The 21,905-nt window shown below is 38.6% G+C and overlaps 1 long non-coding RNA gene across 1 annotated transcript; it reads right to left on the bottom strand.

Annotated features, from left to right (window-relative positions):
- Positions 1–1,823: 1,823 nt before the first annotated feature.
- Positions 1,824–17,235, bottom strand: LOC125693597 (uncharacterized). Its single transcript, XR_007377172.1, has 2 exons — positions 17,177–17,235; positions 1,824–2,553 (listed from the first exon to the last, which is right to left on the bottom strand). It is a non-coding gene; the product is annotated as an uncharacterized LOC125693597 (long non-coding RNA).
- Positions 17,236–21,905: the final 4,670 nt, after the last annotated feature.

Raw genomic sequence — 21,905 nt, 5'->3', positions numbered from 1 at the left:
GTAAAGGAAAGCTCTCCTGAGAGGTCAACAGGCATGTGAAAAGGGTGAATGACTTGATATAGCCTGCCTTGATCAAACACAGGTACAGAGGGACTGGCACTGCACACAGTAGGTAAAAATAGTCATAGGACTCCTTAAGAAAATACTTGGTAGATGCTAAAAGCTTACAGAGGTTCAAGCTTACAGAAAATGCATTCACTGAGAGTTGGTAAGGTAAGCAGACCAAAACCACATCGAGGTCAGGAATTATCAGAAGATTAATAAGGTGAAGGCTGGAAATATGTATTTACTTGACATGCTTTCCCTCTTTCTTGCATACCTACTTATAGCCACTGTTGCAAATGGGACACTGAGCAAAACAAATCCTGTTTTGACCCCTAAGGGACAAGCATCTCCTGTGGCCTTAAAAGAGCTGAGCGAGCAGTGAGAGACATACTTGTCAAATCCAGAAAACACAGTAGATACCCAGAGCTTCTTTAGGTGGTATTTACTGCTGGGTTCTCAGTGATGTGCACTCTTCTGGTTAGTGTGGCACAGAAATAACAGCTGGCCATTATTGGAGCATAATCCCTAAGTCATGTGGGCCAAAGCTTAAACTGCAAAGGCATAAAATAACACATACCCAACATTCACATATAAATGAAGCTCCCACTTCATTTCCTGCTTTTCCCCTCTGTAAAAAGACCTGTTGGAAATATTGTGTGAATCCATTAGAGAAATGGTCTCATTACCCCAGTATACTGAATCACATCTTGTTGGAAAACAAGTTTATTTTGAAATAAACTTTCATTTACACTGCAGAGTACAAAACTGGGGTGCTTGATAAAATGCCATTTGTATGAAAACAAGTGAAAGGGAGAACCTTAAAACAGTATTCATAATTAGAGTTAGAAAGGTTATCATAACTCCAAATAAAATACAAAGATCATGAACACAAATCCTTTCCTTACATTATCACCCTTTTTAGTTGTTTAGGAAGTCTTTATTAATGAAGGTAAATGAAGGTAAGTAAGCACTGAGCATGGAAGTAATCTCAAAGGGTAGAAACAAGCTTAACACAATAAACTAAATAAATCAGTTCAGTGTTTCTGGGGTGATAATGAGAAATAGCTTCCCTCTGTCTTGTGAGAGACTGGGACTTACAGTGACTGCACAGCTGTTTGGTTGGTTGTATTTTTTAATCATGGGGGTGAGAAGGTGAGTTTGCAATCAAGTTTTTCCACTTCCACATGTCAACATCAGGAAATCAGGAAAAGGTAAAAGTGGTTAAAGCACTTGTTTATGCCTCAGACCTTCAGTCAGAACTTGGCCACAGTGAAAATCAAGGAAAAACCACATGCCATCTCATGGAAAGTTTTTGCCTTCTTCATAGAGATGCCAACAACTATGTTTGCACTGAATGATTCCCATCACTTCACATTGTCCACTTCTGCACAAAAAAGAAGAGGAACAATTACCTCCTCATGAGTAAAGATCCATGTTCCACTTGTGCCTGTAAAGTTCTCTGCCAGGTCATATACATGATCACATCAAAACAGATGAAATAGAGAAAACAGAAAGTTACTTCACACCAAAGAGTTAACCTGCTGATAGCGGTAGACAACATGATGATAGAGGCCTTTTTTCTTTAATTACAAATTATAGTGTTTCCCCACAAGCGAAATACTTCGAGTTAGGCCTTTTCAACTAAGGCGGGCACACGAAATGTGGTTTCACCTTGGAAGTAACAAACGCAAAGATCAAACAAAAGGTTGCACCCAGAGGAGAAGACGGTTACACAGAATTTAAAGACAGCTATATTTTGAAAGAAGAGGCAAGAACAGTGAGGCAAACAACTCTTTATTGCTGGGTAACAGTGACCATTTCTTAGTGCTTCAAAAGCAATCTCAAAAACAAAGCAAACAAAAATCCCTACAGTCAGCACAGTTGATAAAACAAAGTAAACATTTATATATACACACAAGTATACAAACGTAAATGAAGCAATCTTGGAAGATCTGACTGGAATTACTCTTGACCAAATTAAGAAATATAGTACATCATGCCAGACAATGGGAGTCCAGTGACACATCTCAGTATCAAAGAACAGGCAAAAACATTCCTTTTAGTTTGAAGGCTTGTTAAAAAATATGAGTCACAAATAAAAAAAAAAGATCTTTCAAATTTATTTTCTGGAAGCAGCAACAGTGAATCTCTTGCAGTGCTGTATGCTGCTCTCTGGCATCTCCAGGCACTTCATAAAAACGTGCAGTTGATTAATCCCCTCGATACAGTCAGTAAAGCAGGCTCTCATTTATTAGGTACGGGAACTGGCACAGAGAAATACACACGCCAGACTTGGTGCCTGAACAGCTAAGAGACTTCTTATGCCATTAACTCCTGTGACACACAGCACAGCCAGCAGCAGCAGCTTGGGGCCTTCGTGGAGTCCAGGTGTGCTGGGGCTGGTTCCAGTGTGCTCACAAGGGAGGCTGTGATTTAAGTGACCTCTTCAAGGTTACATAAATCAACCTCCCAGGTCTGCTTTAGGCACTGGTCCTGTCTTGCTACACTCTGCAGAATATAAAAATGAAATACATGCCAAATATCCTAATGGTTTTACTGGCTGTCTTGCCAATTGCATTTTGATGGTCAAGAAGTCCCTAGAAGGAAGTGTATAATGAGAATGTATATAATCAGGACTTTATTTCAGGAGTTCTGTTAACAAAGGAATTGATGAGCTGACCCCATGCAAAAGAAGCTCTTAAGAATGGTAATACAGGAATAAAGAAGTTCAGCAAATATTTTGGGCAACAACAATCTAGAAACAGCAAATCCCACTCAAGACACATCATTATCTACTGGGATCTGCGCTAAGCAGCTCTGGTTATTGATTCCATAAAAAAGGATAAGAGCATTCAGTTTTGTTTTCCAGAGGCAGTAAATCTAAAGCTGTTCTACCAAATGCAACAGATGACTCAACCACCCTTTATTGCTTTTTTAATTCTCAGCTTCCTATTCACAAAACTGATTTTTAATGTAGCCCTACATAAACAAAAATGAACTCCACATTAACACCAGTGGCTTTTAAAAATGCTGTAGAGAGATTATTTTGGTGAACTGCTTTTTCAATGCTAGAAGTAGTGTCAAAATTAAAACATGTTACTTGTTTTATTTTTCCTGTAGATAGAACACTTAGTTCCAGAAACATCACTTTAAAGACTACTTGTACTCTGAGTGACCTTGTCTTTGAGGATCTACAGGCAGATAATGTTATGCCACCTAAGTCTTATTATGTAGTAATTATGCTGTTACACAGGATCTCAACTGATATTAATGAAATACTGTTAAATGAGGACAAGAGCTGTGGGACCCAGTAGAACTCTCCCTATAAGCATTTTGATTTTCCTATTAAGGCTTCTCACATAAACTCCTATATCAAGCATCTAAATAAACACAAAATCAGTGAAGTTAGATTCAATACACAAATGTTTGCATCAAATGGTGTCTTCAGTTTTAGACTTTTCACTGGAAGTTCTGTAGACAAGGAAGAAATTCTGTAGACAAGGATAGAAACTGATGGAAAAGTTAAAAATAGAGAAGAGAAATTAGGAAGAAGAATGAAAAGACAGTTCTGTCTTCCTGATCAGTTTCAGGCAAACAGCAGGAAAAAAATTACCCAAATACAAAGCAGCTCTTCCTTGAGACATACACAAATAAAAGCTATAAAACATGATTATCTGTACAAACCTGAAAGCACCAAATACTGATAATCTGATTTGATCACTAACAAGAGGAAGGTAGGAAAACTACAAAGCAGGAATGATCTTTTCAGGTCTTGGTTCCTGAGTTAGGGTGGCCATTAGAGCACGGTTATTACCTTGGCTCCCCTAGCCCTCCCCACTACTCTGCTCCCTCAGGCTCAGTCTCATCACAAAGCACCCCACCAGGTCTCCTTCAGTGAGAAGCACCTACTGTTATTTTCCTATATTGATTGACTGTAAAATTATATGAATGACCAGACAAGTAATAGCCACTAAAACCTCCCACATAAACAAAATGGGCATTTTTTTCCATGTACGCAAATAGCTTTGAGCAAAGGGAAGAGTACTGGCATTTCCATCACACTGTGCAGCTAGATTCAGTTAAACCTCATTAAACACATCCAAAGAGATAAAGAATAGTTACAAGAAGCTCAAACCACAGTTGGTCAAACTCATTGAACACGAACACAAGAAGCTACCCATTTAGAACTGTGTAGCAGGAGAGCACATCACACACAGCTCTTATTGATCATACCCAGTTTTAACATCACAGTTCCTCAGACTCCAAAAGACAGATGAGCAGAGAATATATAATCAAATTCACACCAAGCTGCTGATGTGGCCGAGATAAATTCCTTACAGGCAGGTAAGTGACCCCATGTCTCCCAGCAGGTACAGCACATTGCCTCATCATATTATGAGATGGAGAAAGCCGGCAGCCTCTCCCAGTCACACCAGGATTTCATCTGGGATAATGATAACCACAAATGCAGAAGAAAAGGCAGAAAAGCCAGTGCAGCCTCACAGGGACTAAGTAGCTGGTAAGTCCGAGCCATTCAAGCAGTTTTCCTTTGTGTTATTATATTCAGCTAGAGGAAATTATTTTCATTATCACCTAAGTGCACAACTTGAAAATGATTTGAAATGTAGCCAGCCTAAAAACACTTCCTGAAGTAACTGGTATCGTGCAGAAATGTTAATAAAAGTTTTAGTGAATGAGTATTATGAAAATTTTAATTGTTCCCTAAAGAGTTTCTAAATTTTAAGATTAAATTCAAGTTACTGAAGAGTGAAATGCAGGAGATGTAAATTGTGCTTAAGTACTGAAGCTCCGTAGCATTTTCACCCAGAGAGACACAAACAGACACAGTGGCTCTACCTTCCTGAACACAAATGAAGCCCCTTCAGAGCAAAAAATCATTAAGACTAGCACAAAGGATCTCTCAAGTCCACCAGCCTCCCTTTGCTAACAGACTGTGCATGCCTTAAACTTTCAAGTTGTTGATAATATTGGATTTTTACTCCAAACTGATTTTACAAATTACGCTCTACACATATTCTTCCGTGATACAACTATTAATTGAACCAGATCAACTTTGACCAGTTATATTAGGCCAATTTAATAGCTGCCTACATAGAAATATAATATTAAACTTAACATTAATTGAATCAATGGTGTGATACATAAGACCTGTTTGAACACAGGGGACCGCCTCTTGCCACATGTCAGGCCTCACAGTGTGCTTGGCAGGCAGTTTGTTTGACCCTAAGATAGAAACACAGTTCTTCACCTTAATGTCACAGACTGCATTCAGGAATACACAACACACTGTACAAAATGTAACACAAACGTTAGATCTCCAAGTTAAAATTAAATTGGGCTCTGTAACATACAGAAAATATAGAAAAAGTGCTGTGGAATGAGCAAATAGTGAACGTATCAGTATCTAGAACTACTAGTGGGCAAACATCTAATAGGTACAAAATTCTGCATGTATTCCAGTGAGGTTGCATACAAGATATTTTTTTTTTTAATATTTCAGTCTAGTCCAATTCCAAAACTGAAGTAAATATAAGGTAATTCAAAATATTTACATATGCTTTTTTTGTATAATGAAACAGTTCAGACTTCATCCATACATGTTCTGGACTGTTTTCCTTGTTTCATATTTAATTTTCTATTTCCTCTTGGAAGTCGAGTACTTAACTAGAAATCCTTATTGGAAAAAAACAAAAAAACAAAAAAACAGTAGTAAAGGGTTTTTAAAAAGGCTTGAAAATGATAAAATTGAAAAATAGAAAAGCAGCATTAAAGCAAAGACTTGATCTGGATTTATTCAAGAAATTTCTGTCCACGTTTCATCAGTGTTTTAACACAGAAATGGAGCTGTATTTAATTTCCAGATGCAGACCTAACTCAGCTTGGCATGAATTCAAATTCTTTATCTAAATTTTGCAGCTAGATTCAATTGCTCTGGGAAGTAGGGAAAAGGACAACCAACAAGAGACTCACATCTGCATTTTGTAACCCTCTTCTGTTTGAAATTATTCCATCAATCAAGAAAAAAACAACTTTTTCAAATAGCTTAGTTTTGCAAATATAATTGCTTTCAGTTGTTGATACTAATTACCCCTTTTCAATTTCTATGGTAATTCCCTTCCCTCATAAACTGGCTCATAGTAGAGCCTATGTAAAAGCAGTAGAAGGGTCACATAGTTTACCAACAAAAAAAGCCATAAATAGCAGTCAGACTACTCACAGCAGCATTACTGTCGTTCTAACAGGACATGACTTTTTTTTTTTTTTTAATATGCACCAGACCATCTTATTCAGTTTTGCAAAGTTTAAAGACAGTTAAGTAATTCTGTCAGATCATCATCTTTTTTTTTAATCCAGACATTATACTCCATCAGTTTACTCTGGATTTCTGTACTCCTTGTTACTTTGAGAAAGTCAACAGCCTGACCTGAGACTCACCTTTCCTCTCGATAGATAATGAAAAGAAATGATGAGTCCTTTCTCTTTCACTTATAAGTAGCTGCAGCTAATAAGTGAGTCATCGGTTCAACACCATTATGTCAAACAAATGACATCTGGCCAGATTGCACTTTCCTTTGTAATTGTTGAAGTTTTTCTACCATATTAACTCTGGAACCTTTGCTCAAATTACTGTTGACTTCCTTAAAGGAGATAAAGATATCAAACTCCATTGTAGGACAACATTGAATTATTTCAGAAAACAGAACTCCCCCACATATGCTCAGTACTGTCCACGTTCCCTCTAAGGTCATTAAGTGATAACAAACAACAAGCAAAGCAGCATTTTCCACGCCAGCTACCACAATAAAGCAATCACTCCATAATATACACTCAGAAACAGAAAATGAGTATCATAAAGCAATGAATGACATGACCATCAGCCAATACGTGTAGAGGACGATTACTAGAAAAGCTATATTGAAAAAGGAAATCTGAATGATTGTGATATATGGGTGTCATTCTCACTTGCTGGCAAGAAAGATAAACTAGAATAACTGCAGAACATGCAAAACTACTTTTCTTACTATAAATTTAAGCTAAAAGTCTAGGACAGTATTAGCTTCAGGACTTCAACAGCAAGAAAAATAAATGCCACCTAAGTAGAAACTTTGACTCGGGTCAGATTACATCTACAGAACACATCATTTCCCTCTACCCATGAAAAGCAGCAGGCACACAGGGGGCTCCACACACACAACCCTCCCACATCACCACTTGGCTTTTACATCCTGGGACTCATTGCTGGGGTGCTCAGAAGAATACAGAGACAATTGACAGCCACTAAGGCTTGTAGGGGCTGTAGCACCTAGGAATTGATGCAGGGTGCCAGTTAGGGAAAGGGGCACTGGTCCACATTGCAGCCATGGAAAGGGAGGCTCAGGGAAGAGCCTCAGAGGGAAACTCCCTCAGAGAGGGAAACAGATGTTTGAAGAATGAGAAAACTGAATTTGAAGCAATCTCATGGCAAACATAAAAATTATTCATACAATATTTACTCCAAAACTAGTATTTTCCATTTATGTACCATGTGGAATTACTTATACTGGCTTAGCACTTGCAGAACATCACTGTTGTTTAACAGGCACAGAACAGTATAACCATGTTCATTAATTCTGTCAAAAATCTCACTTGGACTGCACCTGGTGTCCCCGTGTGAAGTACACCACAAGACTGAGAGACTGGAAAAAAATAAGTAAAGAAGAACTGACAGAGAGCCAAAACCATCCTTTGCAATCCAGTCTCTTCTGTGTTTATAATAGCAGTAAACAACTCGCAATCCAAAGTCCAGGACAGGTGGAAAAAAGCTGGAATTTTGAGCTCTGAAGTTTGGAATAAACAGATATTTTTTTTCTGCGTTTATCTCTACAGTTTCTCCCAACTTCTAAGGACAGGTAGTTATTCCAGTATGGGTGGGCTGACTTCAGAAACTATCACAAAAGCTATTATAGACTGCTATTTGATTGTATTTAAATCCCTGTGAATTGAGTTAGGAACATCACCATAAAATTACAGCATTAAATTTTTATACTTCATATTCCCCCCAAAAAAATAAAACAAAGACAGCAGGTCCTAAGATCACTTGACTGTGACAAATTGTCTCTTTCGACTCACTTGAAATTGGTCTCTGAGACACATCAAATCCCCAGCTTTGTTACTGCTGGAAGAATTGATTTAAAAGTGCACACTGTCATTATATACTTACTGAGGGGTATATTTTAGGATTATGCAAGTGCTTGATATATAATTGGTTCTGCCTTTTTGCTGCATCTCAAGTTTTCTGACTACAGAAAACAAAAATTTAAGCTGCATAAAAGAAAATCTGAGCCACCTTCATAAAGAAGTGGTAGAAGGGCTGAACACAATCTGTAATTACACTAATTTGTAAACTTCTTTAATTTGTCCATCAAATTAATTCCCTATGAAATAAAATACAAATGGTTCTTTGAAATGACAGTGGTGTTTGTGTGTGTGTGGGCATCAAGCACTGTGATCTTCTGGGACCCGTGCTAGTAAATAAATCAACCTCAAAATTTGGGACATTGCAATAAGTAGCCACTTTCTGTCAGAAAACAAATGCAAAGCAACAGCAGGACAAGCATGAGGATTCAGCAAGGTGTTACTGCGTTTAGTGCACAAGGTAAGGGCAATTAAGCTGTCCCACTGCAAGCTGCCTGGGCAGTGGCAAGACTCCTGTACCTTCAGTCCCACAGCAGGGGTACCTTCCTCAGATCCAGCACTAGCGATGCGTCTCAACATGAAGCATCAGATCAAACTCCATATGCAACACTGGCGTAACGTGCCAGATGAATTCCCCACCTGCTTGCCTAGTAAAAACAGAACTCACACAATTTCAAGTCAACCCCAAAGACCGACTGGAACACAAGACTCTGTTAGAGAAGTTCCTATTCTTCTGTAGATCTGCAAGAGCATTTGGTCAAAGCACTTGCAATACAAGTTTTTAAGCAAAGAAGCGTTACTTGTTTCTCCTACTTGCCATTTGCCCATGCAGGTAGCTGCTGTGCCAGTACCTCCACACAGTGCTGTTTCTATGGGAGCATGGGGGTGCATTAAACCACCTCAGTGTAACAGCTGATGTGCCCCTGCTTGTTTCAAGTGTGTTATTTATGTACAGCATCATTCAGAAATGGGAGAAATTCTCAGCCTAGCTGAAAACTCCAGCTCTACAAAGAGAAACAGATTCTGATCTTCTATTCAACCTCCAAAATATTTCAGTTTATAGTTTTGATTGGTCTTAAAAGCAATGAGCAAGAAGGCAAACTGACACCATTCCCAGAAAAAAAAGATCACATTTCTTGAGAAACAAGATACGATCTGGATAATCTGTAAAGCATACTTGTCTGAAGAATATATTTGTCCAACAATAATTGTAAACAAGTACATATGTTGTATACCAAAAGGTCCTCTAACAGCACACCAGGAGAAATCTGACGGATGTTTCAGAAGACTGTGAAAACATTCTTGTTTCAAGAAATAGTACCAGGGGTAGGATCAAGTCTTGAAGAGTTGATTTTGCTCTGCAGAATCCGTGAGTATGAGCTAACAAATACAAATATACAGTAGGATGCAGAATGTTGTTACAACTGATACTTGCAGTCAAATATTTATTAAGAGTATAATGCATCTATATTTTGAAAAGCAGCAACCAAGACAGATTAAAAAAGAAAATATAGCCAATATGCCAGAATTGCTTTTTTTCAGTTTACAGTTCCATGACTGCTGCGTTCCAAAGAAAACCTTGAAAAAGGGTTATATGCTGTGAAAACAGTGATAAACTGATTGCTTGCTACCCTTATTACTTCTCATAGACGATTTCCAAACTTCTAAGTGCAGGAATAACCATCATGTCCTCCTGAGGCCCTCTGCAGACTGGAAGAAAGGTGTGGCAAGAAGTAACTACTACAGAGATGGCTCCTTCTCCCAAGAGGGCCATCAGCTTTAGAAGCCCAGCTGCAGGCTGGTAGAAAAGATACAGATATCTTAGAAGCACAGAGCTTTCAAAGGTGAGCACTGAGCCATACAATTAATAACTGTACTTAATTATAATATTGCTTCCCAGAAATGTTTAAATAACTGATATAATTAAAGCCTTATTAAATATTTTATTCTTTACTTTAACCACCATCAACACAATAAAATGACAACTGTTATCTGTCTCTTTACAGAGATTACAAGGAAGCAGCACTGAGTAGCATAGTAACATTAGTTTGTATTTTCTTTTTCCAATCTGCCTTTTGACAGACAACAGTGTAAGCAATCATTTGCCATGGCACTTCCATCGCAATAACAATCTACACAAAACATTAGCATGATATAATCCTCAATATGCCAAAGCAGAGTGAAAAAAAGAAACTAATCAGCCTATTGCTATTTTTCAGTACCTGATGTGTTTGCTCAGTACGCTAACGAAGACTATTCACTAGTCCAGCGTGTGCTGCTTCACAGAAATCTTTCTGCACAGAGAAGCTTAATGAAAGCACAGTGCAGAGAAGTTTCTGTGAGAAAGATGCCCAGAACCGAGAGCCAGTAAAACCCGATAGAGCCATGGCATTGATTTGTACTTCCCTGCTTTCCTTCCTGAGAAGTGCCAAGCTTTGATATCAAGCTTCTAAGATGATACTTGACAAGCAGTACGCAGTAAATTATTACATGCTTTAAGAAGTACTATTAGGGCTAAATATAACACCGGCATATTTTGTCAACACATCCCCAAACATTCTCACAACTGTTTCTGTTCAGCTATCTGTTGGTGAACCTGGCTGATGTGCTCTTTTAGGTGTTATACAACTACCAGTCTCCTGCATTTATTCCATTCAGATCCTACACCTTTATATCACCCCCACAGCTCTCTTTCCAAGCTTCTGAACATACTTCAAAATACCACGCAGTTTCATTATCCCTTTAAGGAGCCTAACTACAATTTGTGAGCAATGAACACTGAATGAAGGATACCCACTGCCTACAGTGGTGCAAATCAGATCAGAAATTCAAAATCACCTATTGAAAAAGGTGATATTTTTTTTTTCCAATTTACATATGCATCTTTTCCCAGCAGAAACAGCTGGATTCTCATCAGTTGCCAACTAATATTGCTCTGTTGCCATTGTGAATGCAAAACAGCTTCATCTTTTTTCTATCCTGCTCTCAAACACAGATCTTAGCTACTTCATTGCAGACATTTGTTTTGCTGTTACTCTCATTTGTATTTTGAGAAGATACTTCACATGCTACTTAGGTCTCTCCAAATGTAGTGCCTCTTATTTTATGCCATGGAAACTGCAACGGATACAATGAGAAAAACAATGCTTTTTTATAAGGCAAATTCTCTGCTACAAGATGTTGTTCTTCAGCACAATCACCAGCATCAGCTCTGCATTTTCACCAGTGACAAACTAGAGCCCACATGCCACTCTTGTAAAAATCTGCACCAGCAGAGACAACCTGCTGTTTCATAGCTGCTACGACAGTGCCATTACTAGGAAAACATTGCCCATGCATTCTATCCTTCATCAGTTCATAGAGACGGAAGTAAGAAGGCAGACTATACAGTGGGTGTGGTAGGACAGTCCAGCCAAGACTGGCATTGTGCTCCACAGCCTTCAAAAGCCTGCACGTCACACTTATAAAAGCCTGAACCAGCAGAGCTGACCTACTGTCACTGTTACCACTGCTGAAACATTATCTACCACTGCACTGTGCTCACATCCACTGGTCAGTCTCCATAAACATTCACTCGTGTCCATGAAGGCCAAAGAATGCTGTTTTTTTCCACACTTCATCTGCAACTGTCAGATGCCATTGTGTCAGACTGCCCTTCTGCTGCCATCTGTCACACTGCAACAACATGTAGTGGAATACAGGCAGGAATGCTCAACCCCTTCTGCAGTACCATCAACATCCACATCTGGTTTTGTGTGCCAACAGAACAAAATAGGAGGCATTGCTTTTGGAGTAGCCCTCATTTGGATCAATTACAGCTTATTAAGAGTAAAACCATTTAAAATTAACACTGCTTGTTTTTGAAGTGTTTCAGTCTTCTCCACCTCTACACATTTTTAGCTATAGTTGAATATTCTTCCCCCAACAGTAAGACTTTTCTTACACTCAGTAAAGCACAGGAGTAAGCAGCTGTAAACAATTTATTAACCTAATTGCAAGTCCAGTACTGTTACATTCAGTTTTACAGAGCCCTGTATTTCTGACCCATTTAATGTAAGAGATGATAGTTTTCATTAAGGTTCCCAGAGAGTTCTAGTTAACACAACTGCTTACTTGAGACCATTTTATTTTGTCTTGTTTTTAAAAGAGCTTCAATTCCTCATTTCTATTTCTGCCCCAGTTCACAGGAGAACTAGATTTGAGGTCTTCATATATGGGATTAACCTCTGTCAGGCAGTTCTAAATACAATATATAGCTACATAAAATAGTAAATGACTCAAAGAGAAAATACTGCAACACAAACAAAAAGCCATATGCTCAAGAGAACGTATTAAAGAAATTCTCATGGAGGCAGTTTGCTTTTGTTACTCTTCAGCAAGGTTTCCAAAAACTAGCATTCACTAAGTGGATGTAATGTATTCTCTTTAAAAATTCTGTGCCAAATGCTCTAAATTAGCATAAGTAATAATCCCATTGCAACCACAGTGAGTAGAACAAGAACAAAGGAGCGCCTACACAGTACACATCTCAATTCAAGCTCCATTTCCTTATAGACTCAAAGCATGCTCCCATAGCAATTAATTCAACAGACAAAGGAACCTGAAGACAAGATAGGTGCCTACAGCAATAAAGGATTAGGGCCAGCAGGGCCAGTAGTGTGAAGCTTCAGTGAGTCGGTCGGTCGGCATTGTGAAATACCTTCTGCACCATCATGCAAGGTGCTGGCACTGCAGAGAATACACACTTTGGGTCAGAAGACAGTTGTAGGATGCTCAGGCAGTTAGAAGTTACGCAGTAGAGATGGAGCCTTTCACCCAAGTCAGTTAATTACACCTCTACCTCAAAAATCAGCCCTCTAACCCAGAACAAGGTGTTCGCTCACTGCTACTAGTTGTGTTTAGACCCAGATGACAGGCTCAATAGGCCTGCAGAAGATAAAATCCTGTAGTAGGTCTCCTACAATACAAAAACAAGTAGTATATTTCATGTGTGCAGTTCTGGAAAGCTAAACAGCAAAAGAGAACAATCACCAATGAAAGCCCCATACTTCCAGACAGCATTGCTTGTAGATGCACTAGTTACTGTGTAACAAGAAAGATATTCAGAGAATTCTGGACTGCAATTCTTCCACATCTGCAAAAGGGAAATGCTTTCCCCACAGCATGCATGTAGTGCAGACAGGTTGGTCTCAGAATGCAGCCTTGGGATCTTCTGGTAGACCATAAAGAGGAAGACTCTGTCAGACTAAAGTTGCATCTAAACCTATACACAGAACATGATTTTTAGATGGAGGAATTTTTTTAAGTGCTTAGGCTTGAGAAATCATCTCAAAGGTATGATAATAAAAGGGACTGGGGAAGGGGTGTCTTTTTCTGCATGGATTCCACCATGAAAGTTAAAAATATTAAAAGAACATTTGTTATGGAGAGAGGATGAATGAGTTCATCAGCAGCAGAGAAATAAGAGACTGCAGCAAAAGCGTTCTCTACAAAAAATGAAAAAAGGAGAGAAAAATGTCTCAGTGTAGTATAATGAACATATCAATCAACAAGAAAAGATTAGCAGTGAGAGAAGGAAAAAAAGGAAAGAAAAATTAAATTAGAGACTCCAGTGGGAATAAAAATGTCTGAAGAGACAAATACCTCTGATGCTTATTTTCCCTATTATTCTTGTATTTATAGTTTTGGCAGAATGCCATGTGAGAAAAGCTCATTCAACACCAAGATGTACATACTGGGGAAAGGTGTGGAGGGTTCGGGGTAGGACACAGCTAAGATGCCACTGGAGTCATAAGAAGTATTGGTGGGCAGAAATCTTCAAAAGTTGTCCTCGAAAAAAAGCAAAATTAAGCCTTCAACATACACACAAAAAATCCAAACCGTGTCATTGCTATTGAAACTATAACAGCAACGTTTCAATTATTCTCAGAGGGAACCTGAATATCAGACTAATGCTGAACTGTAGGTAGCCTTCAGAATTCAACAATATCCTTGTGGGGAACCATTACAGTGATGTCATTGTGCATCATGTAGTCTGTACATCCTCATTCTTCATTTAAAAAATAATAGCAATGCTACCAATAGCAAACGTGAGTGATCATTAACTGAAGCTATTTGGAATTTCCAGCCAGAGTTTCCATTACATCCACTGGAAACTGGCAAACTGCTTTAAATGGGCAGCAGAGGTATTGCCACAATGAGTCCCTCTGTAACCCAGTTTCATGATGGGCAACGGTGTGGCAGTCACAGTTTTCTGAAGGTATCCATCCCAAGAACAACAACATTTCTTAACAAGATTTCCTCATCTGATTTTGCAGTTGCACTTTACCCTAGCCAAGGAAAGTATCAAACCCAGCCATTTTAAGTGTCAAAGCAGCAGCTTCAGAATGAAGTTTAGATGAAGATTTATGAGCTCTTGCTAATTCTACAGTGCATCACTGCACACAAAATTGTTCATACAAAAATCAAGATTCTCTCTGAACTACCCTGCAGCTTAAAAAGGCTTTAGAAAAGCCTTTACAAAAAAGTAGCAAACATGAACACAAACCAACAGTATCAGGTTTTTTTCAGCATCTTATGAATATCCTTAGGCATGATTTACCCATCTATTGCTTAGCAATATGAGAAAACAGCTCGGAAATTCCTCAAACTCAATACAGACATCACTGTTTCTCAGGTGATGTTCAGATAAGCCTGCTGCATCTCATGAAGCAAAACAACAACTTGTAAGGGTCACTGTGTGAATAAATTAAACATGACAAATTCTTCCATCACTCTCCTGTACTTCTATTTCCTACAATTAATGACAAATCTGATAAAAAGTAGCGTAGATTTAAGGCAAAAAAAAAAAAAAAAAAAAAGAAAAATTCCATTTCAGTCCAAGCAAAAAAGTGCATTTTTAACCTCACAAAACTAATTAATTTTGCTCCAAAATCCCCTTCCCTTCCCCCCCCCTTCCCCAGAGGAGTCTGTTTTGACCAATTTCTAGCTTAATGAACCAAGCAGAGGAAATACAGCACTAAAAGCAAGTAACTTTCCTCTCATTACTTTTGTCCTGGAAAGTTTTTGTTTCAGCCTCAAGATGGCTTGACTTAAGTTGATTCAATTCTGATCACTGAATGCCTCTTGAGCAGCAAAGATTGCTGAGTGGTTGCAATCTTTTCCCCAACAGAAAAGGGAAATCAAACAATTCAGTTACCTTACAGCCACTAATACCATAAGACAAACAGCTATGTAAGTACTAGTCCTACAGACCAGCAGATTTCGGGAGGGAGGGGGAAGAGTATCTGGAAAGACACACAAACAAAAAAAGGAGCAAAATATTCCTCTGTAAGTATATCTGCATCATAGCTAAATGGCATGTCCTCTTTCGTAGCTTCCTCCAGTGAAGGAAACGCTACAAAAATTCTCCTCACAATGCTACCAAGATCTACTTTTCCTTTATACAGAAGCCTCACAGCTTGTTTTACCCTGAGCCATGACAAAGGGTGGCAGTGTGACAGCTTGGAGCAAGTCAAGCAGCTCAACTTCTTTCAATATAGCCTGAGTATTTTCCATGAGTCCTATGAGGAAACTCACTTGGAACCTCAATAAAAGCTACAGTAAACTTCTTGTGTCTGAGTTACAGCCTTCCATTTGAGTATGAGGATACCAATGCAACCAGATACCTCCACCTACATACCCTATTACTGGGTACTGAATGGTACCTGTGCTAACTCTGATAAAGAAGGCCTGGAAAGTAAAGAACAAGCTATACAAACTGGCATTATCTCTGCCAGTGTCACAAGCTTAATTAAAGTAGGTGCCAATAGGACCCATTTTTGTGAAGAAATTCAGAGGAATGACACGGTACATAATGACAAACAGGGACATGGCTTCTACTGGGGATGTCTCAGACATCAGGTGACCTGCTTGATCAAAGCCTTAAAATTAATATCTGCATTCAAGAGAGATCTTTGTCTTAAAAGAACTCCTCAATTTATTCAAGTTGAAGTAATTGTAGCAAGAAAGGAGAACTCTCTAATTTACTGAAGTGAGAACTCACAGAAGACTAACTTTCTCCTCTTGAGAGCACTTTAAAAAAGATGTTTAATTATTACTGAAGCTCAAGAGAAGTACTTGCAATCTGATGAAAATGCTACTGTGCAAACCCTTCACACCTTCCTTCAACTTCACAGCATAGCAGAGTCAATAACTGTACATTTAGTATTTAAAAGTATTGCCTCCTAAAATTCCATAGCAGTTTTATATAATAAAGACTTAGAGCTACAGTCCAGATAAATTACCACAGTTTCTCATTTAACTTTCCCTCCCAAGATGGTAGTAGAAACAAATGTCTTTTTGGCACTGTCACTTGAGCAGGTATGCTGCAGCGATACAGACAAAAACAAAGAAGACATACTATTAAAAATAATGGTGCCCTGTTGCATGCGGATGCAGCACAGCTAAGCCTCAACCTCAGATCCGCAGCAGCAGGTGACCGGGAGTCATTGGTGATTCTCCACTTTTCACTGCAGTTACCAATACATGAGAAAGTAAAAGGCAAACAAGGTGAAAAAAAAACAAACACCTCTACTTAGACATCAGTACTAGCCACTGTCCTCTCCTGACTTACTTCCACTTGGTAATGTGGATATCACAGAACCTTCAAGCATTAAGAACCTTTTGTGACACAAGTGCTCTGCTTTTGTGCACATGTGCTCTCTCACAACTGCACAACACAGAACAGTAAGCATGCACACAGCTGAATAAAACATCACTGAAAACCACAAATAAACTATTGTTCAGTAGCCTCTCTACACCTCAAGACACTGAAAGAGCTACGTAGCAGTGAGATAGATCAATATGATGAGGAAGGCAGTTCAACAAAAGTGAGACGATGATAGGACCAGCAAGATAGAAAGATACTATAAAGGAAGGGAAGAAGATTGCTCACCTTTATCAGAAAACACTAGGATTGCAAGGGAAAGCTTCACCAAGGAGGGATCTCCAGATCCGGCCCTTAAATGGCTCCCACCCCTTTCAGTCACACAGCTGAATTGCCTTCAGCTGTGCTCCCAGGTCCTTTCCCCAGGTGCTCAATCAGTGCTTTCAGGCCATGACTCAACAGTTACCATACAAGCTACTTATTGAATTATACAACTGTAGCAGAAGAAGAACTGAAGGAATGCAAGAACTGAATGTAGACAATGTGCTCCATATAGGAATCCTTTTAATTTTAGATTGTTGCCCCTCCCTCACAAAATAAATAAATAAATAAATTACAAGCTTTGTTTTCTTCCCCTGCAAAAGAGGTAACAGGTTACAGCTGCCAACTGTAGGTGGGCAGGCAGAGGGTAAGGACAGAAACACAAGGTAAATTATTTCATTTTCTGATATCTAAGCAGCACTGCAGATAGGCTGCATGCCTTGTCTCAAAGGGGACAGCTACTAATTTCTCTCACAAGAGGAAGAAATAAGCACTCAGCTCTGAATCTATTCAAATACCTGTCTTCACTTGAAAATTCCTGAAGGGAACGATCTGGAATCAACAGAATTAATGGCCTTCTTCCAAGTCCTGCCTCGTTCCTCTGAGTGCTGGAAACAAAACACAAGGCCACTTTAATCCGAACTTGCTCTTTAGATCCTTTGGTTCTTATTTCATGGCTGAGTGCACAGTTTAAAATGCTGATCATCAGCTTTCACAAAGATTTATGGAACTGCTTGCTCTTTGTCTGATTTTTTATTTATTTATTTTTTACTTCTTCATTAAAACTTCATACTTCCAGCTATGCCATCACTGAATTATATTTACTTTCTGTGGGGAGAAAACATGGCTAATAGTGGCAGTTCTGGCAATAGGTGCTACCTCGGTTGTAAGCTGCTGTGGAAATGATGCTGCAAAGAGAAATGCACTGAGTTGTTGGCTGTTTGGGGTAAGCATGCAATGCCTGGCAGCCTCAGGCATCCTGTTCTCCAGGATAATTGTATTAACTTGTTACCAGCATTCATTCCAGTTTGGTGCTTCTGAAATTATGTTTGAAGGTTAACAGAATCCTACTAGGAATACAGACAACGCCTCTGGTTTGCATAAAACTCCTTCCCTGTTTAAAGGTGTTTATTCAGGGGAGTTCCCTTCAGAATATAACAAACACGTGTTTCTGGAGAAATAAATTATCTACTGATTTCATCATCCAAACTGCTACACCCAAATAGGCGGTTATATGTACTGTGAATACAGATAGATTTCTATTTATAGAGCATTTATTTGTCTGAGATGCATTTGAATATAAATCGCGGTATCTAATGCCAAGTTTTACAACATGACATTCACAATCCATTAAGTATTTTACTACATGTTGTACAAGAGAGAAACTCACATTCCTCATTTATAGCGTTAATAAGGAATGATGAAGCTACACTAAAGACGGATTGCTTTTTGGTTTATGTGGAGGTTTACCACATATATGGGTGCTTCAAGCTTAGTTACAATCCTATTTTAATGTTTTATCATAATAAAAGACATGATCCAAGTGCTGTAACGTGCATAAAAATTAAGAAAAACACTACTAAAACTATATAGGTTTTCATATTGAGGAGGGAACACAGATTTAATATACTCCCAGCTGTTTTCTAAATGGAAATAAATATTTGCTCATTTAGAAGCATTTACCAGGTGCCTCATCACAGTGTTTCGAACAAGTATTTCACCTTGTTTGAAAATTGGGGCAGAGGGAAGGAAGAAACACATCATAATTTGTTCCCCACATCCTTCTAAATCTTTCTAGGTCATCCCTCAGCTCAGGTGCTTCTTTTCCCACACTTGCTGATTGTCAATGTTTGGAATCAGCAAGGAAATGCAGACTTGCCTCTTTTTCTTAACTTCCTTCTCACAATTTCAATTCCTATTACTGGCAGGAGAAAAATCATATAGATGGGAGAAACATCTTCTTAAGTTCTGTTGTTACTGTCCTCAAGAGATGCCACCTCCATACTTGATCAATTCTCATGCTTGCCAAGCAAGCAAGGAGAGAGAGAGAGATCATCTTTGTTTATGTGGAAATAGTGGTGGGAAAAGGTGGTTGGTTTTAAAATATAATTAAATTCAAAAGTATCCAGAGCTGATTAACACTTTCCAGAAAGTACTGCCTTGAGTTCTGATGGTTGTTTCTCTCTTTACCAAAACCCAGGTAAGTGAAAGGAGATGAGAGAAGAATATTTTTTGATTCTCTGTAGTTTAGATCTGAATCATTACTATTCTACAGCCACATAGTTCTGGATTCTATGGTCTGTGTACAGCCTCTTCTGGAGGCTTCTGTATCACCAGCCTTCAGTCAATCCCCACTCAAGTACAGTTATTTCAAACACCATGTACCTGAATAAAATCTCAAGCAAAGCTTATTTGAACAAGTCTTTGTAAAAGTCTCTGATGTTAAATTGATGTCTCATGTATAATTACTGGTTGCCTACGTGTAGAAAACGGGAAATGAACAACTTTTTACATTACTTATTGGTCTTCCCATTTTCTGTCCCTGTAATACTTAACATTTCTCACCAGCAAAGGAGGCTTGAAGCCAGCATTCCTGAGAAAAAATTATTTCACTCCATATCACAAACAGATGCAGAAGTAAGTTGCTCAAAATAAACACAACTGCTGTGTCAAGCTAGTAAAGAAATGCTGATTTCTGCAGCAGCAGTTTAGAACTAATGCACAGAAAGCTATGACCATTAACTTAAGAGATTAAAGATGCAAGTATACTCTGAAAGATCACAAGATAGAAAACACAGAACTTCAAGTATTCTGATTTTAAGAATCTTTAAATTAATAAAACAATTTTCCTGAAGAAAACTATTTCAAGATCTATTTCCAACGAGAAAAGAAGTTCACAAAATAGAAATACTGTGAGTGAGAATGCACACCCAGTAATTTCTTGCTGTTTTTTTTTAAAGCATGACTTCTCTTTATTACGTCAAGGGCGATAAACAAAAGCATGGGGAGGGTAAGAAAGTTACCAGCCTCACAGTAAAATAAGTAAAACAGAAAAAACACCAAAATCCCGGGTCATAGTCATACACACCAACCAAAAGCCCATCCTCTAGCCTTCCTCTGTTTTACATACCAGCTTTATTTGGAATGGCATGTACTAGTGATATTAATGCTTTTTCAACTTTGCAAATAATTTCATAAGGTAGAGAACTTTGTCAAGATCATTTTCTCTTTCAACTTGTCACATACATCCTATATTTATGTATTAAGAGACAATATTCATTTTAAGACAAAAAATATTGCTTACAAGGAGTTTGTTACATGGAAATACATCAATGCCTTTTGTAGTGGTGTTATTATGATTGCTACTTCAGTTCTCCATAGTACTCCATTAATCTTACTTTCTCTACAGTCATCTGTAGTCTCATAATTTTAGCCAACCTCACCAAAACCCATTTGTTACCCCTGTGTTTTTTTTTATTTGCTCTGGGCAGGTATTCTAAATTCCTTTGTCCATTCTGCTGCTTCTCTGTCACAAGATGTCCTGGACCTCTTCCAATTTATTACCTCCATTCTAAGCTCCTGAAAAACATTACAAGACTAAGCTGTCCAGCCATCTGCTCACACTAATCTTTCATGAGAGAGCTAAAACACAACTGAATCCTTATCTGGCACACATCTAACCAGTAGGGTGCTTCCTAAGTAATCTAGCATACAAGAAAAAAAAAAAAGAAAAGCAATTTAAAAAGCAGAAGAACACAAAAAATAGTTCTCAAAGATACAAAAACAAAAAAAGGTGTGAAAGGAAGCTGCTTTCCACTCTAGGTCCATGCAAGGTTCACCATGCTCTGGCAGTGATATGTTTTCTCCTCTTCCTCCCCCTCTGGCAGTGAGTATGGTCTGCACAGTAAAGATTGCATTAGCTGCATTATCCTAAACAACTGCAATTTTGTTTGTGCTTGAGGCCACTACATACACTCACAACGGCTTAATTAGTCACCACCCCTGTGCCCTTCAGAAAATTCATAAAATATCATGGACTACTCCCTGTTGTGTTGGTTAAGCAGTGGTTGGAAAAGGTAGTATACAGCAAACTCAAATTCATCTTGCTGATCTTGTAGTACTATACTATTTATCTTGATCAAGCTCTCTGTCATTCTCCAAGAATAAAAGGATCAAAGCCTGGACTTCTTCCAGAAGACATCCAAAGAAGTCAGTGGTAGACTTCTGGGGGCAACATTTTTATCCTTTCGTAGGCAAAAATTTCCAGAAGATTAATTACTGAAATTTACAGTGCAACTCCCACTTCATGAAGCCAATTTATTTCTTGCACCCCGAGAACACCATTTCAAGCACAGAAAAGAAAATAGATCCAAAGATGAAACCCACAGCAGCAATCCCACTTGAATGAGAGCTCAGGGAAGAACCAGACAAGAATGACTTCTCACCAAGTGGGCAGCAAACAGCTCTTAAATATCATTCAGATACCAGAACAAACAGCACCCAGTCGAAAGCATCTTTCTCCAATAGGCCATGGTCACGTTCAGTGCTTCTTCTAACTTAAATACAGAGAAGAAACAGCATTATCTAGAACATCCAGGACATGAGGAAGAGGCTATGAGGTATGATAAAGCTGGAGGACTGCTATTTGCTGCTGCTCTTTCAAGCTGGGACACAGGAGGCTGCAACTACGAAATAG

Source organism: Lagopus muta, chromosome 5 (assembly GCF_023343835.1).
Source record: "Lagopus muta isolate bLagMut1 chromosome 5, bLagMut1 primary, whole genome shotgun sequence".
Lineage (NCBI taxonomy): Eukaryota > Metazoa > Chordata > Aves > Galliformes > Phasianidae > Lagopus > Lagopus muta.
The sequence above is the reverse complement of the archived record's forward strand: the minus strand, read 5'-3'. Positions and strand labels throughout refer to the sequence as shown.